The sequence below is a fragment of the Musca autumnalis genome, unplaced genomic scaffold (genome assembly GCF_047663935.1).
Source record: "Musca autumnalis isolate F117 unplaced genomic scaffold, ASM4766393v1 scaffold_5, whole genome shotgun sequence".
NCBI classification, from domain to species: Eukaryota; Metazoa; Arthropoda; class Insecta; order Diptera; family Muscidae; genus Musca; species Musca autumnalis.
The window spans coordinates 99,954,887-99,969,814 of record NW_027412088.1 but is presented as its reverse complement, the minus strand read 5'-3'; the positions used below and the strand labels follow the sequence as shown (position 1 = coordinate 99,969,814).

The window sequence follows — 14,928 nt, the reverse complement described above, 5'->3', positions numbered from 1 at the left end:
CGTTTGCGGGTAATTCAAATTGAATTTTAAGTTGAAATGGAAATAATTTAAGACGTTTCGCGAAGAAATGCATATCTATATTTTGATGAAGATTGAATAAGGAAGCTTTGCGATAAAGTGGATAAGGTTTGTCTATGTGATTGTGTTTAAGATAAGGTGGATACACTTCCAACTAATATTAGCCAAAGTGTTTACATTTATTTAAACTATTTGAAAAAATGTGAATAGAGGTGCTGCGTTTGTCTCCGCATCAGTTCGGCTTTGTCGAGGTTTGTGGCACGGTGGACACGCGGATTTACGGGACTATTGGTGCAAAATAAATTCTTGTGGAAATTAAGGGTTGCATTTTACTTCCTTTGGTGGGATAGCGTGCTCGCTAAGTTGTCTAAGATTAAGTTGGTTCTCTGGTCATGCTATTTTAGTGGAAAAATATCTTGTGTCCTGGGTGCCAATGAGGCGATCTGGGCAGATGTGGAGCGAGGCTGTCCTTATGGGTTTATCTGGGGTCTATTTATCTAGGGAGTTAGCAACCATTTTTAAGATCTGTGTGAATATGACATCCGGTATGTTAGTCAAGAACCTGGGTATAACTATAGCTTAGAGAATGAACTTCTTGCCACATTTTGATCGCTTGATGGTCAAGTTGACAGTCCCCTCCTGACCGACTGAGCCTTGAGCAGGCATTCTGAGCGTAACATATACATATAGTGAGTTCTTTGTTGCCTGTGCAACATATAGTGCACCTGTATGGTATACCAAAGCTTAATTTGTTTTTTTGCACGGAGAAAGTTCTTGTCGTGTAGTCGGTGTCCACTGGAGCACAGCAGGTATTACTTGTCGCCCTGACCTTTTATCTGGAAAAGAGATGAATTGCTGTTCTGTATATGTTGGTGCATGGTTTACAATTTTCTGGGGATAATTGGCTCGGGCCTTTTGATCTGTGGATGGGGATTTTAGGCAGCGCAATACAATCCTTCGGGAGCATGCTGTTTTAGGTAGCAGACTGGGTGGACGAACATTGACAAAGTGAAGGTGGCGTACGAATTTATTAGTTACACAACCATTAACGTGTTTAATTTTATCCACCAAGAGGAACATTTTATGCACCAACATGCATAATTTTATTCACTTTACGCACTAACTTGGAATAATGATTGAATAATTTTATCCACCAACGTGGATAATGTTAACCACCAACGTGTATAATTTTATCCACCAACTTGGATAATTTAATCCACCAACGTGGATAATTTTATCCACTAGAGTAGATATTTTTATCCACCAATGTGGACAATTTTTGCAACAACGTGGATAATTTTATCCACCAACGTGTCTAACTTTATCCACCACTGTGGATAATTTTATTCACCAACGTGGATAATTTCACCCACCAACGTGTATAATTTTATCCACCAACGTGGATAAAGTTAACCACCAACGTGGATAATTTTAGCCACCAACGTGGATAATTTTACCCACCCACGTAGATAATTTTATCCACCAACGTGGATAATTTTGTCCACCAACGTGAATCATTTAATCCACTAGCATATATATTTTTATCCACCAACGTGGAAAATTTTTGCAACAACGTGGATAATTTTATCCACCAACGTGTCTAACTTTATCCACCACTGTGGATAATTTTATCCACCAACATGGATAATGTTAACCACAAACGTGGATAATTTTATTCACCAACGTGGATCATTTTATTCACCAACGTGGAAAATTTGATCCACCAACGTGGATAATTTTATCCACGAACGTGGATAATGTTAACCACCAACGTGGATAATTTAATCCAACAACGTGGATAATTTTATTCACCAACTTGTTTGTTTTATCCACCAACGTGGATAATTTTATTCACCAACGTGGATAATTTGATCCACCAACGTGGATAATTTTATCCACGAACGTGGGTGTTAATGTTAACCACCAACGTGGATAATTTTATCCACCAAAATGTATAATTTTATCCACCAACGTGGATAATGTTAACCACCAACGTGGATAATTTTATGCACTAAAATGTATAATTTTATCCACCAACGTGGATAATGTTAACCACCAACGTGGATAATTTTATCCACCAAAATGTATAATTTTATCCACCAAAGTGGATAATTGTATCCACCAACGTATATAATTTTATAATTTTTTTCTAATAATTTTAGCCACCAACGTTGATAATGTTAACCACCAACGTGGATAATTGTATCCACCAACGTGAATCACTTTATTCACCAACTTCAATAATTTTATCCACCAAACAATAGTTTTTTCCACCAAAGTGGATAATTTTTTCTGCCAATGTGGATAATTTTATCCACCACTGTGGATAATTTTATTCACCAACGTGAATAATTTTATCCACCAACGTGGATAATGTAAACCACCAACGTGGATAATTTTATCCACCAACGTGAATAACTTTATTCACCAACTTCAATATTTTTATACACCAAACAATAATTTTTTCCACCAAAGTGGATAATTTTTTCTGCCAATGTGGATAATTTTATCCACCAAAGCCGGTAATTTTATCCACCAAAGTGCATAATTTTATTCACCAACGCACAGTGGTCGCTGCCATTGGCCAAAATTAAAAAATGGAAGTCTAATTTTTGGTGCCAAATGTGTTCATATCTATTCCTAACATGTTTAATTTCTCTAAAATAAATTTGTTATAGATTGCTTCTTACTGGACTCTTTGAGAATGGCACCAAAAAAGAGAAAATTTAACAGTTGGATTTCGAGGTGAATTCAGTACAAAAGATAGGTGAAAGTAAAATATCAATATCAAACTATGTGAACTCTTTATTGACCAAACTTAATTCGTATATTGAAAAAACAATGTATTAACTTAATTTTTATGCAGTTTTGTGTTTGTTAATTTTTGGGATTCATTATTGTGTTGACTGAAGGACGTTTGTAATGTCATTTCTTCAGTATGATTAAATGTCATGTAAAGTTTTAATTATGTTCCCACTCTTTCCCTCCAACGAATTTTTTCAAAGATCAGTTGTAGTCTAATGATTATATTATATATATTATATTATATATATTTTTCAAACTATCAGCTGCAACCTTCCGCAACTTTGGAACTGGTTCCCAAAATACTAAGGGTACATATTTAGTACAGTACATTCTAGTTCCCCATTTTTGGCTAATGTTTATCGTAGCTATAAGTTATAGCATTGGTAGTACCAAAATACATACATCTATCTGAGATATTACAATTTCGAAAGCCTTTCAGGGCAGTTTCAATTTAATTATGGAAATTTGTCAGGCTTCTTCTTGTCATGTCAATTTTCCTAATGAATTTAAAATTGTCCCTTCTAGCAAAATGAAATTTATTACAATTTCTGACAATTAAATTCTCAACTGACAAACGAGACAAAAACAAAATGAAAATAAATTGTTATAAATGATTTTAGAAGCAAAATGAATTTGCTTTTATGGAGACTGTATAGAAAATAAATGATGGAAAAGAGGGGGATTATTGTGTGATAAACATTTTCAACATTTCAATATGTAACCACAATAAAACCACATTACAAATGTGAACACATACAACACATTCCGCAACGTGTTACATGTGCATGTAAATGAATATTTACATAGATGTTTCAGAGTTGTGGTTTAAGATTTTATTTTTGGCCAGAAACAATAAAAACGAATTTATAAAAATAATGATTTAATAAAATCTGAATTACAAACGAATCAACCAAAGATACTGAAAAAGGAATCTCAAATTATGAAGAACTTAGCCCTTCTTATAGCCCAACAAAATGATCAACCTTTCATTTATAAACCTGGCAACCACGATTTGATATCAACGTCTATTTATGAATCTGCATGAGTTATTCTAACGATAAGAGAAGCAATTAACATGGCTTTGTTGTCTGGCCAAGCACACAAACACGGATAACTAAGCAAGTCGAGCGGTTGAGGGGAAAATTGGTGACAATGACAATTTGCAAAGATATGTCAAATTTAAAGAGCTTTGCAAATATTCAGCTTTCATATAATGAACGTCGTATAGTTTCTGCTGTTGTTAAGTTAAGCTACTCCTAAATACAACTGAAAGACTACTTCACATACATATCCTTTTGATTGTGGTTTTGCTATCACGGCAATTTCCACTTCGCAAAACTCCGGTGACTGAGTCTGAGCAACAACGCTGATAGCAAACAACAAAAATGCTGACAATTTACCAAAAATGATGACAATGATGTGTTGTTGTTGTTATTTTAGCAAACTAGACACGTTCCATGCTTCATATGTAGCTATGGATTTGTGACCCACTAACAACACCAACAACATCAATAAGAATAACGAATAACAATGAAAGCATAAAACCACCTTCCTTCAATAGAAAGCGACCGCCACTGAAATGTTCCACACACACACAACATGAAATGATGTACAGCGATCCATGACATTTGTTTTGTTAGTTGGTTAGTCAGTTGACTGACTAAAGGACTGGCTGCTTGTCTTCTGCCTGGATATTGTCGGGTTTCAATGATGACGATTTGTCCAACAATTGTCAGTCAGTGGTTGTAGTGAATAATGCCGCAGTTCAAGCCATAACCGAAACATAGAACACTCGGGAAGTCATTTAAGTTTTCCTTTTGTGACATATCGACTACGTGTCATGTTTGACTATCTAAAGTGCCAAATAAACAAAAATTCATATCTTTTGTTTGCCAAAAATTTCAAAGACGGATTTTTCTTTTGCAACTTGACAGAGGGTGGAAATTGAGGGTTATTATGAAGAAGATTCTATACACAAATTTAAATACATAATTGTAGATTATGTAGGAACAAAGATGGACTACAAATCTTCTTACTAACCCATTATTTTAAGAAGGGGTAGATCCGTTCTAGAGTTATCTTTCGGTCCAACCACCTCACACGGTGTCATAGGGGTTTTTGCAACTTTCAGGCTATTTTCTCAGGAAGTATGTACTTGCCCCTAATGAAACTTGTACCATCGTATAGAGGGCAGTGAATACAAGCTTCTAAAACAAAAATCAAAGCGATTCGAGAGATGGCCTTAAACTGAACTTTTCCGTCCGTCTGTCTGTCTGTCTGTCTGTCCTGCTGGCTGGAGCGCACGATAACTCTCGAACGGATGAACCGATTCGGTTCAAATGTTGGCTTTCGTAATATTTTGTCCAAACTTAGTTTAAGTTCGAAGATGGGTTATATCGGTCCACTCCTTCCGGTACCTCCCCCACATATGTTCGAAAATGTTCGGAAAAATTGTGCTAACGATAACTCTTAAAGTAAGCAACCGATCTGCTCCATACTTTATGCATCGTGAACTTTCTACCAGACATAGATGAGGCTCCAATATGGTCTCAATAGGTCCACTCCTTCGGGTACCTCCCACACAAAATTTCGGAAAAGTTCAGTTTAGGGCCATCTCTCGAATCGCTTTGATTTTTGTTTCAGCAACTTGTATTCACTGCCCTCCATACGACGGTACAAGTTTCATCAGGGGCAAGTCCATACTTCCTGAGAAAATAGCATGAAAGTTGAAAAAACCCCTATGACACCGTGTAAGGTGGTTGGAGCGCAAGATAACTCTCGAATGGATCTGCCGATTCGGTCTAAAACATGGCCTTAGTAATATTTTGTCAAAACATAGTTTATGTTTGAAGATAAGCCATATCGGTCCACTCCTTCAGGTACCTCCCCCACAAAAGTTCAAAAATGTTCGGAAAAATTGTTCGTACGGTAACTCTTGAAGGGAGTGACCGAATTGGTCTATACTTTACACATCCTAATATATCTACCAGATATAATTCAGGATCAAATATGGACTACATTTGTCCATCCCTTCTTGTACCTCCCACACAAAATTGCGGATATGTTCACTTTAAGACCTAATATCGAAACACTTTGATTTTTGTTGAAGCAACTTGCATTCGCTGCCTCAATTACGATGGTAAAAGTTTTTTTAGGGGCAAGTCCATACTTCTTGTGCAAACAGCCCGAAGAGTGTAAAAACCCCCTTCCATAACGGTCAATGTCGATCCATTCCTTGTAGTATCTCCTCCGCAAAACTTTTGATCTTTAATCCTAATCAACATTTTTGTCGGTTCAAATGCCCAAAATTTTTAAAACTCCCTAAATACGTACGTATTTTGGGAAAAAATTGTTTCAATATACACAGGCTGAGGGTATATCTCTGTCGGCAAAGCCGACTGATACGTTTTTACTTGTCATCGTATCAAAGTGTATATACCCTCCTTAGCCTAAAGGCTGAGGGTATAACTATTATAAATTGTCTGAAACGGATTTCCTTCAAACATACTTAGGGTCCAAAACTATTGGCCTAAAGATTGAGACTTGAACCCTTGAACAGTTACACACAAACTAGCTATGCGTACAAAATATTCTTCGATTTTTTAGGTATTATGTCCGGGATATCTTCGACTTTGCAGATCCTATCTACCAAAGACTACTGTATACCTTTATTTACAAAAGACTCCTTTAGGAAGTCTTCTAATTAGAGAAGACGCCTTCAGGAGGTCTTCTAGCTACAGAAGACCCCTTTAGGAGGACAGGAGAACCCTATAGGATGTCTCGCATATATAGGATACCCCTATAGGAGGTCTGTTATATATAAAATACCCCTATTGGAGGTCTATCATATATAGAAGACTCCTATAGGGCGTCTTATATCCGTGGAAGATTTCCTATCTACAATAAAACACTACTTTAGGAGGTCTTCTATCTACGGAAGACCCATTTGCGAGGTATTTTATCTATAGGATACCACTTTAGAATGCTTTCTGTCTCCAAAAACCCCCTTTAGGAGGCCTGCAATCCGTCTATCTGTGGAAGATCTCTTAAAGATGTCTTCTGTCTTTAAAAGGGGGAGGTCTTCTATTTATAGAGGACTCCTTTAGCAGGTCTTCTCTTTATAGAAGATGTATGTATTTAAGAGATTTTCCGTCTATAGACGAGAAGACCGTCTATGTAGAGAAGACCACTACTACTATCTGTAGAAGATCTCTTAGGAGGAAGACTCCTTTAGGAGGTCTTCTATCTATTACAGACACATTTAAGAAGTCTTCTATATAAAGAAGACCCCTTTAGGAGGCCTTCTATCTTTAAGAGACCCCTTTTTGATGTTTTCTATCTATAGAAGGGCCAATTAGGAGTTTTACAAGATCCAATCACTTCTCAAATGTATAGATAGAAGACCACCATTTATCCATTTAGGAAGTATTTTACCTTTACCAGATACATTTAGGAGTTCTAGTATTTACAAAAGACCATTTTAGGAAATCATCTATCGACAAAAGAAGCCTTTAGATGGCTTCTATCTATATAAGTTCTCTGTAAGACTTCTTTATGAGGTCTTTTTTTTATTAAGGCTCTTATATAGGTCTCGTTTAGCAGGCCCCACAAAGAAGTATTTATAGACGATTCTTTAGTAAATTTCTGGAATAACCATGTAGGACATCTGTATAAGATCCCATACTAGGGCTTTCTATATATAGAAAATCCTATGGAAGATTGACAAATTCTCCAAACATATCTCAATACGCATCACTAACAAACATTTTACAGAGGTGTCGTGTTTAAAACTACTTTCGAACATTGCTAACGATATCGTTTTCGAATTTTTTCAATAGTTTTACTAATATTTTGTCACACGATAACTAAAAAGCCTATCAGTCATCCATCACTCAGTTTGTTGAAGAACAACCTTCGAAGTATCGTTAGTAATATTGTTAACGAAAGAATTGACGATATTGTGGTAAAAAACAAAATTAACAAAATTTTTTGTTGATAGGTTTAATTTTATCCTTGACACTTCCTAATGTTTCTGCTATGTATCTTTTTCTGCTTTATATCTTTGTTATATTTGTATTTTTACAGTTGTTCGAAAATTAAATATCCGAATTTTATTCTATTTATTTTATTTAAATAATATAGGTTATTTTTAGAAACAAAAGAATTTTCAAAGAATGAAAAAACATAGTTGTTTTCTAAATTTTTCGTAACTTATAAAAAATATTAGAGAATTATAGGGTGGAAAGCCAGAAACCTGCATAACATGCATAAGAATTTATTTTACTTTGTCCATATCTACATTTTCAATTTCAATTTTCATTGTGGCAATTGTCAGTTTGGTTACTATATGGCTCACCTCTCTCTCTCCCTCCATCAAACGGACATTTGCCGCAAGGAAAATTACTTAATGTAGATATGGACTTATTCCTATAAAAATATTTATATGTACATTTTATAAGTGCTTTCGAGTTTTTAATTTATTTCAATTCTTCTAAACATTAAATTATTTTTGAATTTCACAACTAAAATGGAAAATAAATTGCCTGAATGTAGGCAATAGAAAAAAACAATATTTTCATTTTAAATTCATAGAAGGACTCAAGGACGTCGTTAGCAGAAAATTGTAAACAGAAAATATATATATTTCAGAGACAATACTGTTGTTATATAACAACAACACAAAACAATATATGTATAGCAATAAATGTATATTTTCAAGACAGCCTAAAAGTATGCATTGTTCAGTATTTTCCCCCATTTCTGGGAAAAACATTCTAGTGCATGTATAAACAATTACCTTTAAAAGTAAAAAAGTAAATAAATTGTTTTAAACAACTCAAACGAGCAACAAATTGATATTGTCTGTCATTTTATTGGTTTTTATATCTGCAAAAATATATGAAATGAATGCCATGCAATCATATACAAATCAATTTAAGAAAATAATCAATAAGAATTCATAACAACTCAAGAGTGACATATGATTCCTTTAAATAAAAAAATCCTTACGGCTTGTCTTTTAATTTCTCTTGTCATAGACTAAAGCATATTACTCTTTCATATCTTTCTATAACATTTTGTACTTTAAGTAGTGCTTTCACTTTTAATTTTTGCGGGTTGTATTGTTGGTGATTATGATTTGGTTTTGAAAACAAAAGTTTACAAGATTTGTAATTAGTGGTAATTTTTTTGTTCACTCAACTTTAGACTGGTGATACAGACACTGAGTAAACAAACTGGCCTTGTTAAGCATTTGTTTAAAGTGTAAGCGTAGGAAGAGGGGTTTCCATTTCAATTCCCACATTGCATTTCATGTGCAGTGAAAGTTTCTTGGCAAAGAAGACTTAAAAACGCCATCGTAACGTTGCATGTGGAAGATGAATGCATAGCACCTATCTGTTCAACGGCAATTCAGGTCAGTAAGCCAATGCAAAAAAAAACTAAGAACAACAACTAGTATATAATAATAATATTAGCAAAGAACAACAACAAAAACTTTTCATGCGTACATGGTGGTATGCTTGACGTTTGGTTGTTCAATTATTTAAGCAAGCATATGCATCCTGCGATCTCTTTCCATAAGAATCATTCCTTGAGGAGATCATGTTATAAAATTAATAAACTAACTAAACTTAAATAAAACGAGTAAGTATCAGTCAGCTGTGCAGACGGAGATATACCCTCAGCCTCTGATTTCACGAGTTTGCTTCACAATACTTGGTCATTGACACATTCTAAAAAAAAAATTAGTAAGTACACTTCAGACTCATTGAGAACTGGAAATATTAAAACAAGTTTGAGAGTTATCTTGTACACTAGCCATTTTAATATGTGCCGGCAGGGTTTTTGGAAGAAGTATGGACATACCCCGGAAAAAAAATTTTAACGTTGTAATAGGGATAACCTTCTGCAAAAAATTTCAAATAGATCCCAGGCGAGTCCTCAAACAGCACTGCTTCAAAATTTTGTGTGGGAGGTACCCGAAGGACGGGGCCGATATAGTCCATATGCCAACCTGATAAATGACTCGATGAAATAATACGATGTGCAATGTTGGGACCAATTAGAAACTCCCTGTGGGAGTTATCTTGCGGATTTGCCATTTTAGTATGTGCCGTTAGGGTTTCTTGGTGTGTTTAGGCCATTATCTCTGAAAGTATGGAGGCGGACGCAAGGACAGCCTGCTGAAAAAACTTCACAACGATCCGAGAGGAGCTCTTAAACTTCACTTCCCCGAATTTTGTGTGTTAGGTTGCTGAAGAAGTGGACCGATATAGTCCATATTTAAAACCGATCTAAAAGAAAGGGTGCTTCGTAAGACCCTTTTCTAGGAGAAAGGACCATTTCTAGAAGAAAGAGTGCTTCGTATGACCTTTTGTAGAAGAAAGGGTGCTTCGTAAGACCCTTTCTAGAAGAAAGGGTGCTTGGTAAGACCCTTTCTAGAAGAAAGAGTGCTTGGTAAGACCCTTTCTAGAAGAAAGGGTGCTTCGTAGGACCATTTCTTGAAGAAAGAGTACTTCGTAAGACCTTTTCTAGAAGAAAGGGTGCTTCGTAAGACCCTTTCTAGATGAAAGGGTGCTTCGTAAGACCCTTTATAGATGAAAGGGTGCTTCGTAAGACCCTTTCTAGAAGAAATGGTGCTTCGTAAGACCCTTTCTAGGAGAAAGGGTGCTTCGTAAGACCATTTCTAGAAGAAAGAGTGCTTCGTAAGACCCTTTCTAGATGAAAGACCCTCGTAAAGACCCTTTCTAGAAGAAAGGGTGCTTCGTAAGTCCATTTATAGAAGAAAGAGTGCTTCGTAAGACCCTTTCTAGAAGAAAAGGTGCTTGGTAAGACCCTTTCTAGACGAAAGGACGCTTGGTAAGACGGTTTCTAGTAAAAAGGGTGCTTCGTAAGACCATTTCTAGGAGAAAGGTTACTTGGTAAGACCATTTCTAGAAGAAAGGGTGCTTGGTAAGACCCTTTCTAGAAGAAAGGGTGTTTGGTAAGACCCTTTCTAGAAGAAAGGGTGCTTGGTAAGACCCTTTCTAGAAGAAAGGGTGCTTGGTAAGACCCTTTCTAGAAGAAAGGGTGCTTGGTAAGACCCTTTCTAGAAGAAAGGGTGCTTGGTAAGACCCTTTCTAGAAGAAAGGGTCCTTCGTAAGACCCTTTCTAGAAGAAAGGGTCCTTCGTAAGACCCTTTCTAGAAGAAAGGGTCCTTCGTAAGACCCTTTCTAGAAGAAAGGGTCCTTCGTAAGACCCTTTCTAGAAGAAAGGGTGCTTGGTAAGACCCATGTCTATATCGACTTATAAAAAATCAGACAGAAGTTACCAAAGTACATGATGAACGTTTGTTGGGTAGGTGTTATGTAACATGACATTGGGCTTAATTATTCCACTGACAGACCCAGCATCATGTGATTGATCGCGTTCTTTGCGTTGTCATGGATGATGAGTTCCATGAGTCGCATAAATCATCAAACATTGAGTCTCTCTTTGTTCAGGATTTGTTGAGCAATTATGCTCAAGTGAAAGTAGCCTTCACCAATGGTAAGTAAAGCTGAGATTAATGAAACTAGCGGCTGCAAAGACAACATGAAGATTCTATTCCATCACATCACTGAGAGAAGTGAGATTCCTTTCGTAAAATATAAGCAGATCCCAAACATCTGAGTTATTTTTTGTGAAATTCACGGTAGTGTGTACCGGGACTTAGTCACTATTTCCCATGTTTTTTGCTATTACCTTTGTTGTATTCTTTCTCATATTTGTCAGAGCTATATGCTGAGAAATATTTTTTTGTAATACATGCTGTACTCTAATCATACTTTACTAAAAATTTCCATAAAAACAAAAGAAATTTGAAAACAAACGAATATTGCAACATAGCAAATATTGCTAACACATTCAATTACTCGGGTGTGGATATCCATCGACTTTGTAGATTATCCTAGCAATACACTTACAGCCTGTTTATGTATGTCGATAAGAAAATGAATAAATTCCAAAACTAAAGTTTGGGTGTGTTTCATGCGTACACATTTTCGTTTCGAAATACATAAACAGGCTGTTAGTTTCAGTTAGCTTTTTGAAAATTGTCGTACTCATTCATAGTACACTAGATATAAGTACATATAGGGCACTACACATCTAAAGATATACTGAATATGCACTTCAAAACTGCTGCTCAAATTTGTGTAAATGTAAAGATTACAATATAGAAATCGTTTATGCATCTTCAAAATATTTCATTTAGAATCATTCAAGTGTTAAAATTGAAATGGGGAAAATGGTTTCTAAACATTTTTGTGAATTCTAAATGAAATGCACAACAAAACAAAATTCTGTAAAAAAAAACATAACCAAAAAAAACACAAAGGCAGCCTAAAAGTATACCATATTTAAGATTTATATGTATATTGTATGCGCCTTTGTTAAATGTTATGTATGGAGAATGTATTCTCTCTATTCTCTTTCTTTTTATACCTGCATAAATATTTAACATTGTCTCTCAGCATAGCAAATAGCCCTAAACCTTGAAAAATAAATACTTTCATCGACTTCTTCTTGTGCAAATTATGCCAAAAAGTATGCAATATACACATACATATTTTGTTTACAATAAAGAAAATAGTTATTTTCTATTTTACACACATAATAGATAGTTAGAATTTCTTTAGAAATATGTACTTGAGTAGTCAACTAGGGAAATAGCTTACAACTATAAAAAAATAAAAGTATAGGCAACTGTGTAGTAATATCATGAAATATTATATGTTTTAAATAAAGCAAAGTGATTTTACAGTTTGTTTTAAAATGTGTTGAATTGAGTCATGAATAGAGAACTCGATTTGCCAATTGATGAATTCTATTGAAGTAAACTTTATGACGAATTATTTTATGGCATCAATTTTCATTACTAATTTTGAAAAAAAATATTTTAGATATATTTTTGAATTTTGCTACGAACGTAACCGATAGATTTAAGTTATTTTGGATGAATTTTCATTAATTTAAAAATGTGTAATTTTTTTAAATGTTACTTTATTTGAATCATTTTTACAACAACAACTACTGTATAGAATACACGAACAGAAACGCATAAATTGTGGGGTTTTTGAGTCGGGAAAAACACATCAGGTCGCCGCGAACCAGGAAACAAAGCTCACCGTCACCTGTTGCTTGCAACGTTGCGATGGTTACAACGTTTTGTGGATGGATCGTACAAGAAGCGGAGGAGGACTTGGCTTTCTAATACACCAGTATGTCAATTCAATTCAAATTTTATTGAGTCTTTTCCTTTTTCACATATACATGTACAATTTAGAACAATGTTTTAGTAGGTCCTTAAAACTATAGTGTTTGATTTTAATGTCCTGGGTGTTAAGTTCAGCACCATGCTTTTCATAAAATGTTGATTGTGTTAAAGTTAAATTTAATATATGTTCCCGTGTTTGCACCCGACACTAAAAAGTTTGAGAGCATGTCTCGTTTGGATTTATCTTACAAATAAATTTAACCTAAACCTAACCAAAACCTAATCTAACTTAAACTAGAGTTGCCTAACCGACAATTATTCGATGTTAGCTACACATTTTGCTTCTTTGGGAATAAGACGACATTGCCACAGCTCTCCAGACATCACCATTGTGACACTTGGTTATTTCCCTTGATTTGATTGATTTGATTTGACCATCTTCCGATTATCGTCTTCGTCAACAGACCACAACAGACATCATCACTGCAGCAGCAGCCCGCTACATTCCTGTTGGTCGAATACCCGAAATCAGACCAAATTTCCCATCGGAAGCGACGGGAATAGCAAATGGGCGTGATGAGTTACGTCGTACAAACTATGAAGATCCAAAAGTTAGAGAACTTGCTTTTGAAGTTAACAGGATAGTGGGCTAACATAAGCGGAAAAAGTGGCTGGACCACCTGAAGCAATAAAACATTGGTACAGAATTAAGTCAATTGTGGGCAACGGTTAAATCACTCTCAAGTCCGGAAAGAAGGTCAATAGAGCAGTTTATAGATCACCCCAAAAGTGATAAGGCGAGATGAAGTGTACTAAGTTGTATAAGAGAAGGTACCACCACAATTTACGATGAGCGAACTCGCAGACGTCATCCTAACCGCGAAATCATCCAAAACGTTGGTCCAACACGGAATATCAATGGTAAGGCTTAAGCAACTGGTTAAGTATTTTACAAGTGTCCCCAGTCTATCGTTAGCCACCCATATTGTACCAGAAGCCTGGACAGACCACCTGTTGACAGAGTGGTCTCGCTACTGAAGCCAAAGATGTTAGCTGAAGTGAATCGTATAGGCCGATTTCCCTCCTGTCGCCAGCAGCAAAGATTCTAGAGCAAGGCCACCAAGAGAGCGAACACATGGTCATCGCTTTTCTAGTTTCCCAACATCAACATGGATTCAGGAAAATACTTAGCACAGCAACATCATTACACGCCATATCTACGCATGTCAGTCGAGGCTCTTGAACTATGGAAAGCCTTCGATAATCTCAACCATGCCAAGTTTTTCGACGATATAAACAAGACTACCTTCCAGCTGTGTTTGAAACGTTGGATAATCAATTATATGGGTGGATGTCAGTCGTTTGTGGAATTCAGAAAAAAGAAGTCGAAAAGCCGTAGAGTGAAGCAGGGAGTTCCCCAAGGCGGGGTTATATCTTCGGAACTGTTTTACCTCTACATTTCTTAAATTCCACACCCCTAGACAGCATTGGTCGGTGGTGTCCTGATTCTCACCACTAACTATCCTAACTACTATTGGGTGTAACGTTCGATAACAAATTTAAATCGTCCTCGCAAGCCACGGCAGAACGTTTGGTACTGACAAAGAAACTTTGTTGACCTCTTACAAAGCAATAGGCCGGTTTGTGGTAAGCTATGCAGCGCCCGTGTGGTATTTAAATGTTAGCGCTACACAATGCACAATATTCAAACCTGCCAGAATGCCGACCTGGGGACTGCAACAGTGTGCCTTCTCATGACGCCAGTGGGCCTTCCTAATAAGGAGACGAAGGGCAGCAGGATGTTGTCGATGCAGTACCTGCTTTGGTGTTATCGAAGTGAACATTCCTGTCACGTTTTAATTGACAGG

General features: G+C 36.0%; 1 protein-coding gene across 4 annotated transcripts in view; it reads left to right on the top strand.

Moving 5' to 3' along the window:
• Nucleotides 1-14,928, top strand: part of LOC141387357 (uncharacterized) — a 676,195-nt gene that overhangs the window by 540,275 nt on the left and 120,992 nt on the right. The gene's annotated exons all lie outside the window — the stretch shown is intronic.